The sequence below is a fragment of the Ranitomeya variabilis genome, unplaced genomic scaffold, assembly GCF_051348905.1.
Source record: "Ranitomeya variabilis isolate aRanVar5 unplaced genomic scaffold, aRanVar5.hap1 Scaffold_59, whole genome shotgun sequence".
Classification (NCBI taxonomy): Eukaryota; Metazoa; Chordata; class Amphibia; order Anura; family Dendrobatidae; genus Ranitomeya; species Ranitomeya variabilis.
The window spans coordinates 424,624-438,535 of record NW_027508192.1 but is presented as its reverse complement, the minus strand read 5'-3'; the positions used below and the strand labels follow the sequence as shown (position 1 = coordinate 438,535).

Genomic DNA, 13,912 nt, shown 5'->3' with positions numbered 1-13,912 from the left:
ACCAATCAGCGATATTGGCACGGGATTTAAACACCGCTTCAGTGATTGGTAGCTCACGGCCACCCACGACCAATCAGCGATATTGGCACGGTATTTAAACACCGCTTCGGTCATTGGTTGCGCCCGGCCGGCCGCGACCAATCAGCGATATTGGCACGGGATTTAAACACCGCTTCGGTGATTGGTAGCTCACGGCCACCCGCGACCAATCAGCGATGTTGGCGCAGTATTTAAACACCGCTTCGGTCATTGGTTGTGCCCGGCCGGCCACGACCAATCAGCGACAGGCGCAGTCCGGCCGCGAATTGGCGCCAGATTTGAACCACGCTTCGCTGATCGGCCAGCTGGGCGCGACCAATCAGCAATATTGGTGCGGAATTTTACCCCCACTCACAGCGCAACGCACATACATATTCTAGAATACCCAATGCGTTAGATACAGGTCACCATCTAGTCATTTATATATCCAGCTTTGCAGTCGCTATTTTATATGTAGCTATACTTGAGGCAGAAGTTTGGTATCTTAGGCTACTTTCACACATCAGCTTTTTGCCATCAGGCTTAATCCGGCAAATTTTGAAAAAAATCAGATACGGCAAAAGTTGAAGACTTTATTAGCGCTGGATTGTGATGGATGGCCTCACTTTTCATCCGTTTTTCGAAGGATCCGTCGAAAATGTGTTTTCCAGCAGCCTGAGAAAAAGGACATAGTAAAGTTTTTTTGTCCGTCGAAAAAACGGACACTGTTTTTCACAGTTTGCAACGGATCCATTTTTTTCAAAAGTAGCTGGATTCAGCCTGACGGTGAAAACCTGATGTGTGAAAGTAGCCTTATTCGTTCAGTTTCTTATTCGGAGATGAAGCTGGTTTCTTATTCGTCAGTTTCTTATTCGGCAATTTTTTATTTTCTGTTTTTTATAGGTTTATCAACAAATAATAAGCATCTCAATAATAATATACAATGCAGCGAGGTGACCTAATGTGAATATACTTGAATAGCTACAAAAATGATAAAACTGGCACAAAAATGGGCATCAAAGTGGGCATTGAAGGGCATTAATAAAAGGGTTAAATGACTTTAGGCCACTGATATCACACTGCAGACATATAGAACAGGGAGCCCCACATCAAATCCAGGTCACTCCAGCCTGGCCAAATGCATTCTGGGCATCAGAACTGGCATCAAAGTGGGTAGACAGTCGATTTTGGCCATTTGAATAAGTAACTGGTGTTTTTAAGGGGTTAAATGACTTTGGGCCACTGATCTTACACTAGGAATGCACAGATAGTGATGCCCTGCAGCAAATCCAGTTCCCTCTAACCTGGCCCAAATGGGTTCTGGGGATCAGAATTGGCGTCAAAATGGGCAAACAACCGATTTTCACAGATTTGAATAAGTAACTGACGTTTTTAAGGGGTTAAATGACTTTGGGCCACTGATCTCACACCAAGAATACACAGATAGTGATGCCCCATATCAAACCCCGGTCCCTATAGCCTGGCCGAAATGGGTTCTGGGCATCAGAACTGGCATCAAAGTGGGCAAACAGCCCATTTTCACAGATTTGAATAAGTAACTGATGTTTTTAAGGGGTTAAATGACTTTGGGCCACTGATCTCACACTAGGAATACACATCTGTGTGTGTCACAGGTGAAGCTTGATCCTCAGGGCTCCCGGTGTGGTTGGTAATGATGACAAATGATGTAGTGCCGAAAAGAATTGGAGGACACAAGGTTGCAGTTGCATTGCCTGCCAGGGCCGTGGGGTACCCGGTACCAGGTCCGCTGTTCACAGGGGGATGTCACGGTGGCAACCCGGTCCATGGCCCTGGGCGCCCATGTAAAAGGGATAGTTGAATAAAGTTTATGTTCGTGACGCCACGTGTGGTGTGATGTTATGGCAGCTAGATGGTATAACTTCCCACAGGTGAAGTACATAGCGAATCCAGAGTCCCCTTTACCAGGTGGAGTTAAATGCCTTCCTCTAGCACGGTGGTGTTGTAGTCCCTTACTGCCTATGGCTTCAGATAAGGTCCTCACAGTTCTTCTCTCTGTACCCCATATAGGATAAGACAATACCTGTATGACAGGTAACTCGAGCCTTTTTACAGGGACTCTATCATGCCCCGGGCTCTATGTGTTACTGTGTCTTCAGTTGTGTGTGGTGGACAGGTAACTTGCAGTTCAGCTGTCCTGCCGGTCTCTGATGTAAGTCCTAGAGTCCCTTACAACCTTGGTGTACCGGCTACTGGTTATCTGCGCTTTGCCAGGGAGACAGTCTGCTCGCCGCTGTCCTCCCCCTGGTGTCCTCGCCTGTGCCTCGCTCTCCTTCACTCTCACTGAACGATGTTCTGCTTTCTGTATGTCTCTTTCTCCAGGGGCTGTAGTACTTCAGACTACACGGCCCCTTCAGACTTTCTGACACTCTATCTTGGTCTGCTCTCTTCTGTCTCTCTGAAAATCTAATCTCTCTTTCCCTCCAAACCACAATATATATAGGGGAGTCACCTAGAAATAGGATCAAAAGCTCCCCCTTGTAGCCTGAAGTGTGAACATGTTGTGTGTATGGTGATTACCTGATAAAAGATATCCTTCATCGCTTCCAAACGTAACATCACTCTCCCTGTGAGGAAAGCAATGCTACTGTGACGACCGGGACCCTGGGGCGCCACACCGTCTCTTTACCTTTTACTGATAGTATGAAGCCACAGTCCAGGGTACGGATCTCAGGTGATGGTGAGGTCCAGGTATCCTGGAAGCGATTCAGAATCCCCCTATCCAGGTGGTGTTGGAAGCCTTCCTTACCACACTGTGTTGTAGTCCTTTGCTGCCTAAGGCTTCGTACAAGGTCCTCTCTCTCTGTCCTGTTAATAGGACAGTATCCGTATGGCAAGCAACTCAAGTCTTTTTCCAGGTGTCCCTTCTCGTGGTGACACCAGGCTCTATATGTTGCTTTGCCTTCCGGTGTAATGGTGACCAGGCGACTTGGAATCTCCTGCCCACCGGTATCTGATATGGGGCATACAGTTACTCCCACAATCTCAGAATTCCAGACTCTGGTATTCTCGCGCTGATTCTGGAGTGATCCCAGTAGCAGCTCCACTCCCAGTATCTTTCCTCTCCTTTGCCTCTTTTCCCCTCACAGTCTATCACACACTGCTCTGTCAGGAGCTGCAGAACCTCGTGTCTGCAGGGCCCCAGCTCTCCTCTGAACTCACTACCTAACTCTTCCTCCAGCCAGAATATCTAGGGAAAGTCCCCTGAAACTGGGTTTAGAGCTCACCCATCTGGCCTAGAGTCAAAACAGTGTTGTGTGTACGTGTTACCTGCTAAAGGGAATCTTACTCACTCCCAGGCATGGCATCACCCTCCCCGTGAGGATGGCAATACCACTGTGACAGCCACATTCCCTGTCCACAGTCTTATACTTAACAGCTGCTGTCTTTAGCTGTTCCTGGCGCTACTCCGGTTGTTCTCCAGCAGCTTGTGACCTTCTGATCACTCCAGTGTTTGCTGGGCAATCCAGAAGTCACAACTAGGTGTAAGGTTATGTGCACACATTGCGGATTCCATTGTGGATTTTTCCACGCGGATTCTGCAGAATCCGAAGGTAAAGCAGGTCAGAACGTGCTGTCATAGACTTGCATTGAGACATGGTGGCGCAAGATAAAAGCTGAGCTGAAGATGGTAGCTCATAAGTATAAAACTAGGCTTAGCACTGAAATTAAAAAAAAAAGCTGGAGTGGTGCTTTAATGTTTCCTTGCTTGAGTAGCAAGAAGATGTGAGCTCCATTTGACAACAAGAATATCAAATGCTGGATGGCAAACACCAAAAGATGGGTAGAGAAAGAGGCATGTGTGCCAAGCTAAAAGTATTCTGAAGCAGCAGAAAGGTTACTGAGACAAAGGTCTTGTTAGTGTGGTAAGGAGTGCAACTTTCCATATTCACATTCTGACGCTAACATGGATTTAATGTTACATTTGGCTATTGAGTACTAGGTAAGGCAGTAGATTAATAGCTACTAGATTCTGTTGTGTTGGGTATATATCCACTATTGCAAAACTGGTGCATCACTTTGGGTGTCTGGATTAACAAATTAGCTGTATGGTTGAGTATTGTTCCTCTATGACCTGTGGCTACAGCTAGTATGGTAGAACTGCAAAGTCCTTAGCATGGCTGGCACATCTGGACCATCGTGGAACTTCAGGTGCCAAAACTTCAGAAATAGGTGCTCACCTCTTTATTTATGTTGCTGCAGGTAAAGCATTATATTTCCAAAAGAATACATATTCGCTAGTAAACATACGCAGGGTACCACAAGTCCAAGTATACAACAAAAAACAATCCAAAAAGGATCCCAAGTCTTCACTATCCACAAACTAACTGACTTCTATAGTGGTGACGGGTGATCTGTCTGTAGCTTTGCAAGTATTATATCAGTAGACTAAATATAAATGATCAGTATTGGAAGATATTATGGAAAAATTATCTCCGTGGTAACTAATATTGCACAACCTGAGAAATACTTAGTTCTTTTTTTTTTTTTTTTTAAGAAATACTTAATTCTAGCTGAAGACAGTTAAAAATAACTAAAAAATCACCTTACTGTCAGTTGGGCAATTGTTATTTGATATAATTTTAATAATTTGTTTTTTAAAAACACTCAGGGCCGCCATCAGGGCATGACAGCCATGACTGGCGTATGGGGCCCGGTGAGCAGAGGGGGCCCGCATCGGGCCCCGTCTAATCTGCTCACCGGGCCCCCCCCTGCCGGCGCTGCGGGCCCCCCACCTGCCGGCGCTGCGGGCCCCCCCCCTGCCGGCGCTGCGGGACACTATTGACGTGCGGGCCCGTGCCCGCACGTCAATAGTTAACAGCCGCCGGCCGCCGCCAGCCAGTCGGAGGCTGGCAGCTGACTTCAGCGGCCGCAGTGCGCAGTCGCACTTCGCCGGCGTCTGACGTCATTGTCAGCCGCCGGCGAGTGCGTCCTTCACCTGCGGCTGCGTGGAGGAAGTGAGGTTCCCCGCCGCAGGAGCATGGCAAGGTAAGAACTCGGCTTTTTTTTTTTTCAGAGCGGCGATCCCAGGGGGGTGGGGCCCGGGGCAGAACGCTGGACATGCTGGGGCAGAAAGCTGGACACGGGCAGTATGCTGGACACAGGGGGCAGAGATGCTGGACACAGGGGGCAGAGATGCTGGACACAGTGGCAGAGATGCTGGACACAGGGGGCAGAGATGCTGGACACAGTGGCAGAGATGCTGGACACAGGGGGCAGAGATGCTGGACACAGGGGCAGAGATGCTGGACACAGGGGGCAGAGATGCTGGACACAGTGGCAGAGATGCTGGACACAGGGGGCAGAGATGCTGGACACAGGGGGCAGAGATGCTGGACACGGGGCAGAGATGCTGGACACAGTGGCAGAGATGCTGGACACAGGGGGCAGAGATGCTGGACACAGGGGGCAGAGATGCTGGACACAGGGGGCAGAGATGCTGGACACGGGCAGAGATGCTGGACACAGGGGGCAGTATGCTGGACAAGGGGGCAGAATGCTGGACACAGGGGGCAGAATGCTGGACACAGGGGGCAGAATGCTGGACACAGGGGGCAGAATGCTGGACAAAGGGGCAGTATGCTGGAAAAAGGGGCAGAGATGCTGGACACGGGGCAGAATGCTGGACACGGGCAGTATGCTGGACGAAGGGGCAGAGATGCTGGACACGGGGCAGAATGCTGGACAAAGGGGCAGTATGCTGGACAAAGGGGCAGAGATGCTGGACACGGGGCAGAGATGCTGGACAAAGGGGCAGTATGCTGGACAAAGGGGCAGAGATGCTGGACACAGGGGGCAGTATGCTGGACAAAGGGGCAGTATGCTGGACAAAGGGGCAGAGATGCTGGACAAAGGGGCAGAGATGCTGGACACAGGGGGCAGTATGCTGGACACGGGGCAGAATGCTGGACACAGGGGGCAGAGATGCTGGACACAGGGGCAGAATGCTGGACACAGGGGCAGAGATGCTGGACACAGGGGCAGAGATGCTGGACAAAGGGGCAGAATGCTGGACAAAGGGGCAGTATGCTGGACAAAGGGGGAAGAGATGCTGTACACGGGGCAGAGATGCTGGACACAGGGGCAGAGATGCTGGACACAGGGGCAGAGATGCTGGACACGGGCAGTATGCTGGATAAAGGGGCAGTATGCTGGACACAGGGGCAGAGATGCTGGAAACAGGGGCAGTATGCTGGACAAAGGGGCAGAGATGCTGGACACGGGGCAGAATGCTGGACAAAGGGGCAGAGATGCTGGAAACAGGGGCAGTATGCTGGACACAGGGGGCAGAGATGCTGGACACAGGGGCAGTATGCTGGACACGGGCAGTATGCTGGACACAGGGGCAGAGATGCTGGACAAAGGGGCAGAGATGCTGGACACAGGGGTAGTATGCTGGACACAGGGGCAGAGATGCTGGACACGGGCAGTATGCTGGACACGGGGGCAGAGATGCTGGACACGGGCAGTATGCTGGACAAAGGGGCAGTATGCTGGACAAAGGGGCAGTATGCTGGACAAAGAGGCAGAGATGCTGGACATGGGGCAGAATGCTGGACACAGGGGCATTATGCTGGACACAGGGGGCATTATGCTGGACACAGGGGCAGAGATGCTGGACACAGGGGCAGAGATGCTGGACACAGGGGCAGAGATGCTGGACACAGGGGGCAGAGATCCTGGACACAGGGGGCAGTATGCTGGACACAGGGGGCAGAGATGCTGGACACAGGGGCAGTATGCTGGACACAGGGGCAGTATGCTGGACACAGGGGCTGAGATGCTGGACACAGGGGCTGAGATGCTGGACACAGGGGCTGAGATGCTGGACAAAGGGGCAGTATGCTGGACAAAGGGGCAGTATGCTGGACAAAGGGGCAGAGATGCTGGACATGGGGCAGAATGCTGGACACAGGGGCATTATGCTGGACACAGGGGGCATTATGCTGGACACAGGGGCAGAGATGCTGGACACAGGGGCAGAGATGCTGGACACAGGGGCAGAGATGCTGGACACAGGGGGCAGAGATCCTGGACACAGGGGGCAGTATGCTGGACACAGGGGGCAGAGATGCTGGACACAGGGGCAGTATGCTGGACACAGGGGCAGTATGCTGGACACAGGGGCTGAGATGCTGGACACAGGGGCTGAGATGCTGGACACAGGGGCTGAGATGCTGGACACAGGGGCTATGAATGATGCTGGACACAGGGGCTATGAATGATGCTGGACACAGGGGCTATGATGCTGGACACAGGGGCAGAATGGAGATATGGGGTATGATGAAAGACATGGGGGCATGACTGGAGACACTGGGGGCAGAATTGGAGACAGGTTGTGCAGGATCATGGGGCAGGATGGATACGATGGAGACAGATGGGGCAGGATGGGGAGATCATATGGTGCAGAAAGGATACTCATGAGGGCAGGATGGGAGAACATATGGCTGACGCCAGGAATGAGACACACGGGGGCCAGGATGGGGAATATTATTACCATAGGGACTAATTAAGGGATATTATTACTGCAGTGATGTATTTATTTTTTGAGGACAGTGTTTGAAATGAGGGGGCGGTCCTGTTACTGTGTAGAGTGACACTATGTCGCCTCTTTTTCTTTATGCGGTGTAATGTAGAAGTTGGGAAAAATTAAGTAATGTGTTCTACAAGCGGAGCTCGAGATAACTGTGTTATTTCCTGCAGAAACGAGTCCTGGCTGGAAGACATGATGGCGGTCTGTGCTGGATGAAAGATGAAGGACTTCACATAGAGACGTCACTGGTGAGTCAGTGTTACCTATACACTGACACTATACACTGTATACTATATACAGAGCTCCTGTGTATAATTTCACTAGTGATCACTGTATTATCTGTACACAGACACTGCATACTAAGTAGAGATCTCCTGTGTATAATGGCACTTATGGTGATAGTGTGGTGCTTTTTTTTTATTACTGATCAGAATTGTAGTATTCAGTCACTATGTGGTGGTAATATGTGGTCTGGACATGGTGTTGCGGTATTTGTCCCTTGTATGTGATATTATTCGATCACTGTGGTGGTAATATGCGGTCTGGTCATGGTGTAGCGGTATTTGTTCTATGTATGTGATATTATTCGATCACTGTGGTGGTAATATGTCATCTGGTCATGGTGTAGCGGTATTTGTTCTTTGTATGTGATATTATTCGATCACTGTGGTGGTAATATGTCATCTTGTCATGGTGTAGCGGTATTTGTTCTTTTTATGTGATATTATTGGTCATTTTAAAAATTGAAAAATAAATAAAAATATACCTAAATTGTTTTGCATATTTTAACAAATATTTAATAGGTTACAGCAGAGTAGTGCCCGGCCAAAAGAGTCTACCGTGTTATGGTGGCGGCTTACAAAAGCTGCCGGCTATATGTGTGATCTGGTGATGGGAACTGTTAGGGTATGTGTCCACGTTAAGTAAACGCTGCGTGTTTGACGCTGCGTGGGTGGGGCCACAGCGTCAAACACGCAGCGTCCAGATGTTCCAGCATAGTGAAGGGGATTTTAGGAAATCTCGTCTCCACTATGCGTGGTAACACGCACCCGTCGGCCCTGCGACTCCGGACATGCGGTGCTTCTTTTAAGATCGCAGCATGTCCGTGTTCCTTGCGGCAGCTGCGACGCCGCAAGCTATAACACAGGGCCCTATGTGTGGGGTGCGATGATCCCAGATGTGTGCAATGAACACATCCGGCATCATCGCATCACAGTAGGGGGCGGGGCTTAGCGCCGAGCGGGTTTGCCGCTCTGACGAAACCGCTGGCCATCCTGAAGGTGGACACGTACCCTCAATGTGTGATTGGTGAGAAGTGGAGTTTTTCCAAGAGAGAGCGGTGGGACCGTGGACAGTTCGAGGGGTGGAGCATGGAGGCGGGGCTGGGGTGGAGCCTGGGTGGAGTCTCAAGGGGGCCCCGAAAATTTTGCCAGTATGGGGCCCCGAAATTTCTAGTGGCTGCCCTGAAAACACTGCAATAATCCTTAAGGTTCTGGTTGCTGAATTTATGGATTTACTGAGTTAATTGGTTACATATATTTCCCTCAAACACTGAAAGCCATTATTTTATTACTAATGTTATGGGAAAGAAAATACAATCACTGATGCTTTAGCTCTTAGAAAATACAACAGGGCAAGTAATAATAATAATAAAAATAATGTATATAGCGCCAGTGTATTGTGAAGAATGTTACACTCAGTTAGCTTACACAATGTTCAGTAATACAGTAAGTTACCGTATATACTCGAGTATAAGCCGAGATTTTCAGCCCACTTTTTTGGGCTGAAAATGACCCTCTCGGCTTATACTCGAGTCAGTGTCTGCGGGGGGGTCGGCGGGTGAGGGGGAGCGGCGCGGTGACATACTCACCTGCTCCTAGCGGGGTCCCTGCATGTCCGATGGTCTCCGGGAGCCGGGAGTATCTTCCTGTGTAGAGCGGTCACGTGGTACCGCTCATTACTATTAATGAGCGGTACGTGACCGCTGAACACAGGAAGATGCCGCCGGCTCCCGGAGACCATCTGACAGTGAGACGCTGCCAGGGACCGTGCCGGGAGCGGGTGAGTATATCGGGGGAGGGGGAGCATTGCGCGATAGTCACCTGTCCACCGTTCCATCGCTGCGTGCTGCTCTGTCTTCCGTCCTCTGGCTGTGACAGTACAGGTCAGAGGGCGCGATGACGCGATTAGTGTGCGCGCCGCCCTCTGCCTGAACAGTCAGTGCGGAGGATGGAAGACAGAGCAGCACGCAGCGATGGAACGTGGAAGGTGACTATCGCAAATGCCGGGGTCGGAGCGAAGAGAGGTGAGTATGTGATTTTTTTATTTTAATCGCAGCAACAGCATATGGGGAATAATGTGTGGAGCATCGTATGGGGCCATATATGTGGAGCATGTCATGGGGCCATATATGAGGAGCATCTCATGGGGCCATATATGAGGAGCATCTCATGGGGCCATATATGTGGAGCATGTCATGGGGCCATATATGAGGAGCATCTCATGGGGCCATATATGAGGAGCATCTCATGGGGCCATATATGAGGAGCATGTCATGGGGCCATATATGAGGAGCATGTCATGGGGCCATATATGAGGAGCATCTCATGGGGCCATATATGTGGAGCATGTCATGGGGCCATATATGAGGAGCATGTCATGGGGCCATATATGAGGAGCATCTCATGGGGCCATATATGTGGAGCATGTCGTGGGGCCATATATGTGGAGCATGTCATGGGGCCATATATGAGGAGCATGTCATGGGGCCATATATGAGGAGCATGTCATGGGGCCATATATGAGGAGCATCTCATGGGGCCATATATGAGGAGCATCTCATGGGGCCATATATGTGGAGCATGTCATGGGGCCATATATGAGGAGCATCTCATGGGGCCATATATGTGGAGCATCTCATGGGGCCATATATGTGGAGCATGTCATGGGGCCATATATGAGGAGCATGTCATGGGGCCATATATGAGGAGCATGTCATGGGGCCATATATGAGGAGCATGTCATTGGGCCATATATGAGGAGCATCTCATGGGGCCATATATATGGAGCATGTCATGGGGCCATATATGTGGAGCATGTCATGGGGCCATATATGAGGAGCATGTCATGGGGCCATATATGTGGAGCATGTCATGGGGCCATATATGAGGAGCATCTCATGGGGCCATATATGAAAAGCATCTTATGGGGCCCTAATGTGTGGAGCATGTCATGGGGCCACAATGTATGGAGCATCTCATGGGGCCATAATGTATGGAGCGTCTTATGGGGCCATTATTAACCTTTGTGCAGCATTGTATGGGGCATATTTTAATATGGAGCATCTTATGGGGCCCATCATGAACTGCATGGAGCATTATATGGGGCTCCTGATTCAATATGGATATTCAAAAACAGTTAACCTACTGATGTCTCAATTAATTTTACTTTTATTGATATCTATTTTTATTTTTGACGTTAACCGGTAGCTGCTGCATTTCCCACCCTAGGCTTATACTCGAGTCAATAAGTTTTCCCATTTTTTTGTGGCAAAATTAGGGGGGTCGGCTTATACTCGGGTCGGCTTATACTCGAGTATATACGGTAACTTAAAAAACTGAAGCAGATAATCCATTCTATCTTCCAAAGTGGCAATTAAGAAAGCTTTGTGATACCCCTGTCATCCTGATCCTACCTGTGCCTGGCAGTCACAGGCCTCCTGCTGTTTGTTGACCTTGGTTTGCTATGATGGTGACTACTTGTGTCTATTCTTTTAGCTTTATGTTAATAACTACACTTCACATGCAGCCCAGCACTTTGTCTCTTTGTCCACCATTCAGATTCAGAATGGGCCTTTGCTCTGGACCCAAGTACGCAAGTATGGACCCAGTAATTGTGTTATGGGTTTTTGCACTTGACTATCAGTGTCAGTCTCATGAACATATAATAAAGTGTGCATGCTAGACCACTGTCTAGGGACTAAGGGACTAAGACACCCTTTCTCATAAACACTGAGGGTCTCAGAGGTGGGACCATTGGCAGTCACCTATGCAGTGGAAATATGACAAGTTTGCTATTGTGGAATAACCCCTTTAATGGAAAGGGTTAAGTGGAAGTGCAATTACCTCTTTATCACATCTTTGAGAAGGGCACTAGTGTAAATCAAAGCACTCCTGGTCACATGATCTCAGTCTGAATATCCCCTGACTTCCTGTGATCTCACATCATTTTCTCCTTGACTTGCTGGCTCTGAAACGCGACTTGATATCACAATCATATGGCTTTTCATGCTGACAGAGCATTTAGCAGCGCTCACACTGCTCCTGTGACTGATGCTGCAGCTCCTCCTTGCATCTGCATATATACGAGATGTACGCACCCTCCTGTATTTCCTCTATAACATGAATACATTCATGCCTCTCTCCCACCTCATCCGTCCACCCATCCTGGGGTTTGGCAAAGCCCCTAACCAGGTATCGATGCTTATAAATACAGACATGCACCCTAATTATAGTAGTAAAGGGGAACTTTAGCAGATGACCAAGCAGTTACTGAAAAAAAATTCCTGTGCGATCAAGTACTGATCTACCTGTAACTGATGAGGTTTTTCGTCATTTTTTTTTTTGGGGGGGCCCTCAGGTAGCTGCGTTGATCTTCCTGGAGTCTGTGACCACCAATGCCCCCCTTTTAATATCCTCCTTCCAAAGATTGAAGGTTGTAGGATTTATATAAATACTCTTTGTAAATTTATTTCCCCCTGTTGTAAGGTTTATAAACCTATGATCAAGGTACCTGAGGGGTTAAAATTCCAGGGAACTGTTTACATTCATTTATTTGCATGATCACAACGTCTCTTACTTTTTCTGGAGGCGGGGTTTTCTCCCCTCCGGACCGGAAGTGACGTTTGCGTGTCACTCTGCCCTTCACGCCGACATGTTTGGGGGCGTTCTGATTTGTGAATCACGTGATCGCCTGGAAACCGGATATCGCGCTCCACTGCGGGTGAGTCATGTGGGACATGTGGTAGATGTGGCGCCCTATTTAAAAGTAATGGGCTATGCGCGGGGCAACCGTCCCTCCGGTGTGTTGGTTGATGGATCACACACACCTTACTCTATGAAGTGGCCTCTCCCCTGATGACTGGGCCACAAGAAACGCGTAGGGAGAATTCACAATGAGGGAGGATTCGACTACTGTTAGGATGAAACCCGGAGGAATGAGACTTTGAATGGGCATGCAGAGGGCCTCCTCATACGTACGGGTATCGCCATCCTACTATAGGCTGTGAAGCAAGGAGCTTACATCTTGGGTGAGACCGTTCCTGCATTTAAGCAGTAATTGTTACCGCCTTCTATTTTGGCCTGCTTTAAAGCTTGTTGTGTTTGCAGGCTGTGGAGAAAGCAAACACCTAAGGGTATTGTTTACATGGTGTGAGCTTCCATGAGAAAAAGGTGTATAGTTGTTCACCGTGCTAGAGCTTTGCAGCGCTCGCTGGGAGCATCTGATAGTATTTGTACGTTGTGTGTTATGCTTTGGGTATTTATGCTTTGGGTATTTTTGTTTGTTTTTTGAACCTGAGGGTTCTTTTAATAGATTTAATTAAAAGTTATTTTTTAACTACAGTCCTACCTTGCTACATATACTTCATGAACTGATTGGTGGTATTATATCATTAGGTATTTTATTCCAGCAGCAGGGCTTAAATCAGTGAAAAAGATACAATCAATTTATGGATCTAGACAATGTTCACAAATCATCATTATTAGTTTTAGAAGTAGATTGAGATGGAAGAGTGAAAAATTCAAATCATCATTATTAGTTTTAGAAGTAGATTGAGATGGAAGAGTGACAAATATCTTTATAGATCCTAGGAAACCACTGGTGCTTATGGATCAGATATTAGCAACATGTTTGTGGCGGTGGAGATCTTGGAGGTTCAACAGTTGCCTCTGGGACCACGGGAGTATAATTATACCCCGGCTCAATACCTTAACAATTACAATCTACTAGAAAAAATAATAAAGGATGCGTGATATGTGGTTACTAAAGATGTAATTGGGACAAAATGTAAAAATTAAATGCATGAGGAAATCCATGAATTACTATTTTCATCTTCTATGAAAGAGAAATTCCAGAAAAACTATTTGCTTTAGATAAAGCATAGTGGCATTCACATTGACAAGGCAGTAATGACAAAACACATTAACACTTAGTGACAGCAGATTTTGTAATTGCGTTAACAAAGACCAAATTAATAAAGACATTTTTATCAAAGCACTAGGGGTTTTCCAATTTGTGGGATACAGCATCCTGTCTAAATGC

At 48.4% G+C, this 13,912-nt stretch overlaps 1 long non-coding RNA gene across 1 annotated transcript; it reads left to right on the top strand.

The window, feature by feature from the left end:
• Positions 1 to 4,850: 4,850 nt before the first annotated feature.
• Positions 4,851 to 7,839, top strand: LOC143791253 (uncharacterized). The gene is made up of 2 exons (XR_013219896.1): positions 4,851 to 5,046; positions 7,762 to 7,839. It is a non-coding gene; the product is annotated as an uncharacterized LOC143791253 (long non-coding RNA).
• The last annotated feature ends 6,073 nt before the right edge of the window (positions 7,840 to 13,912 follow it).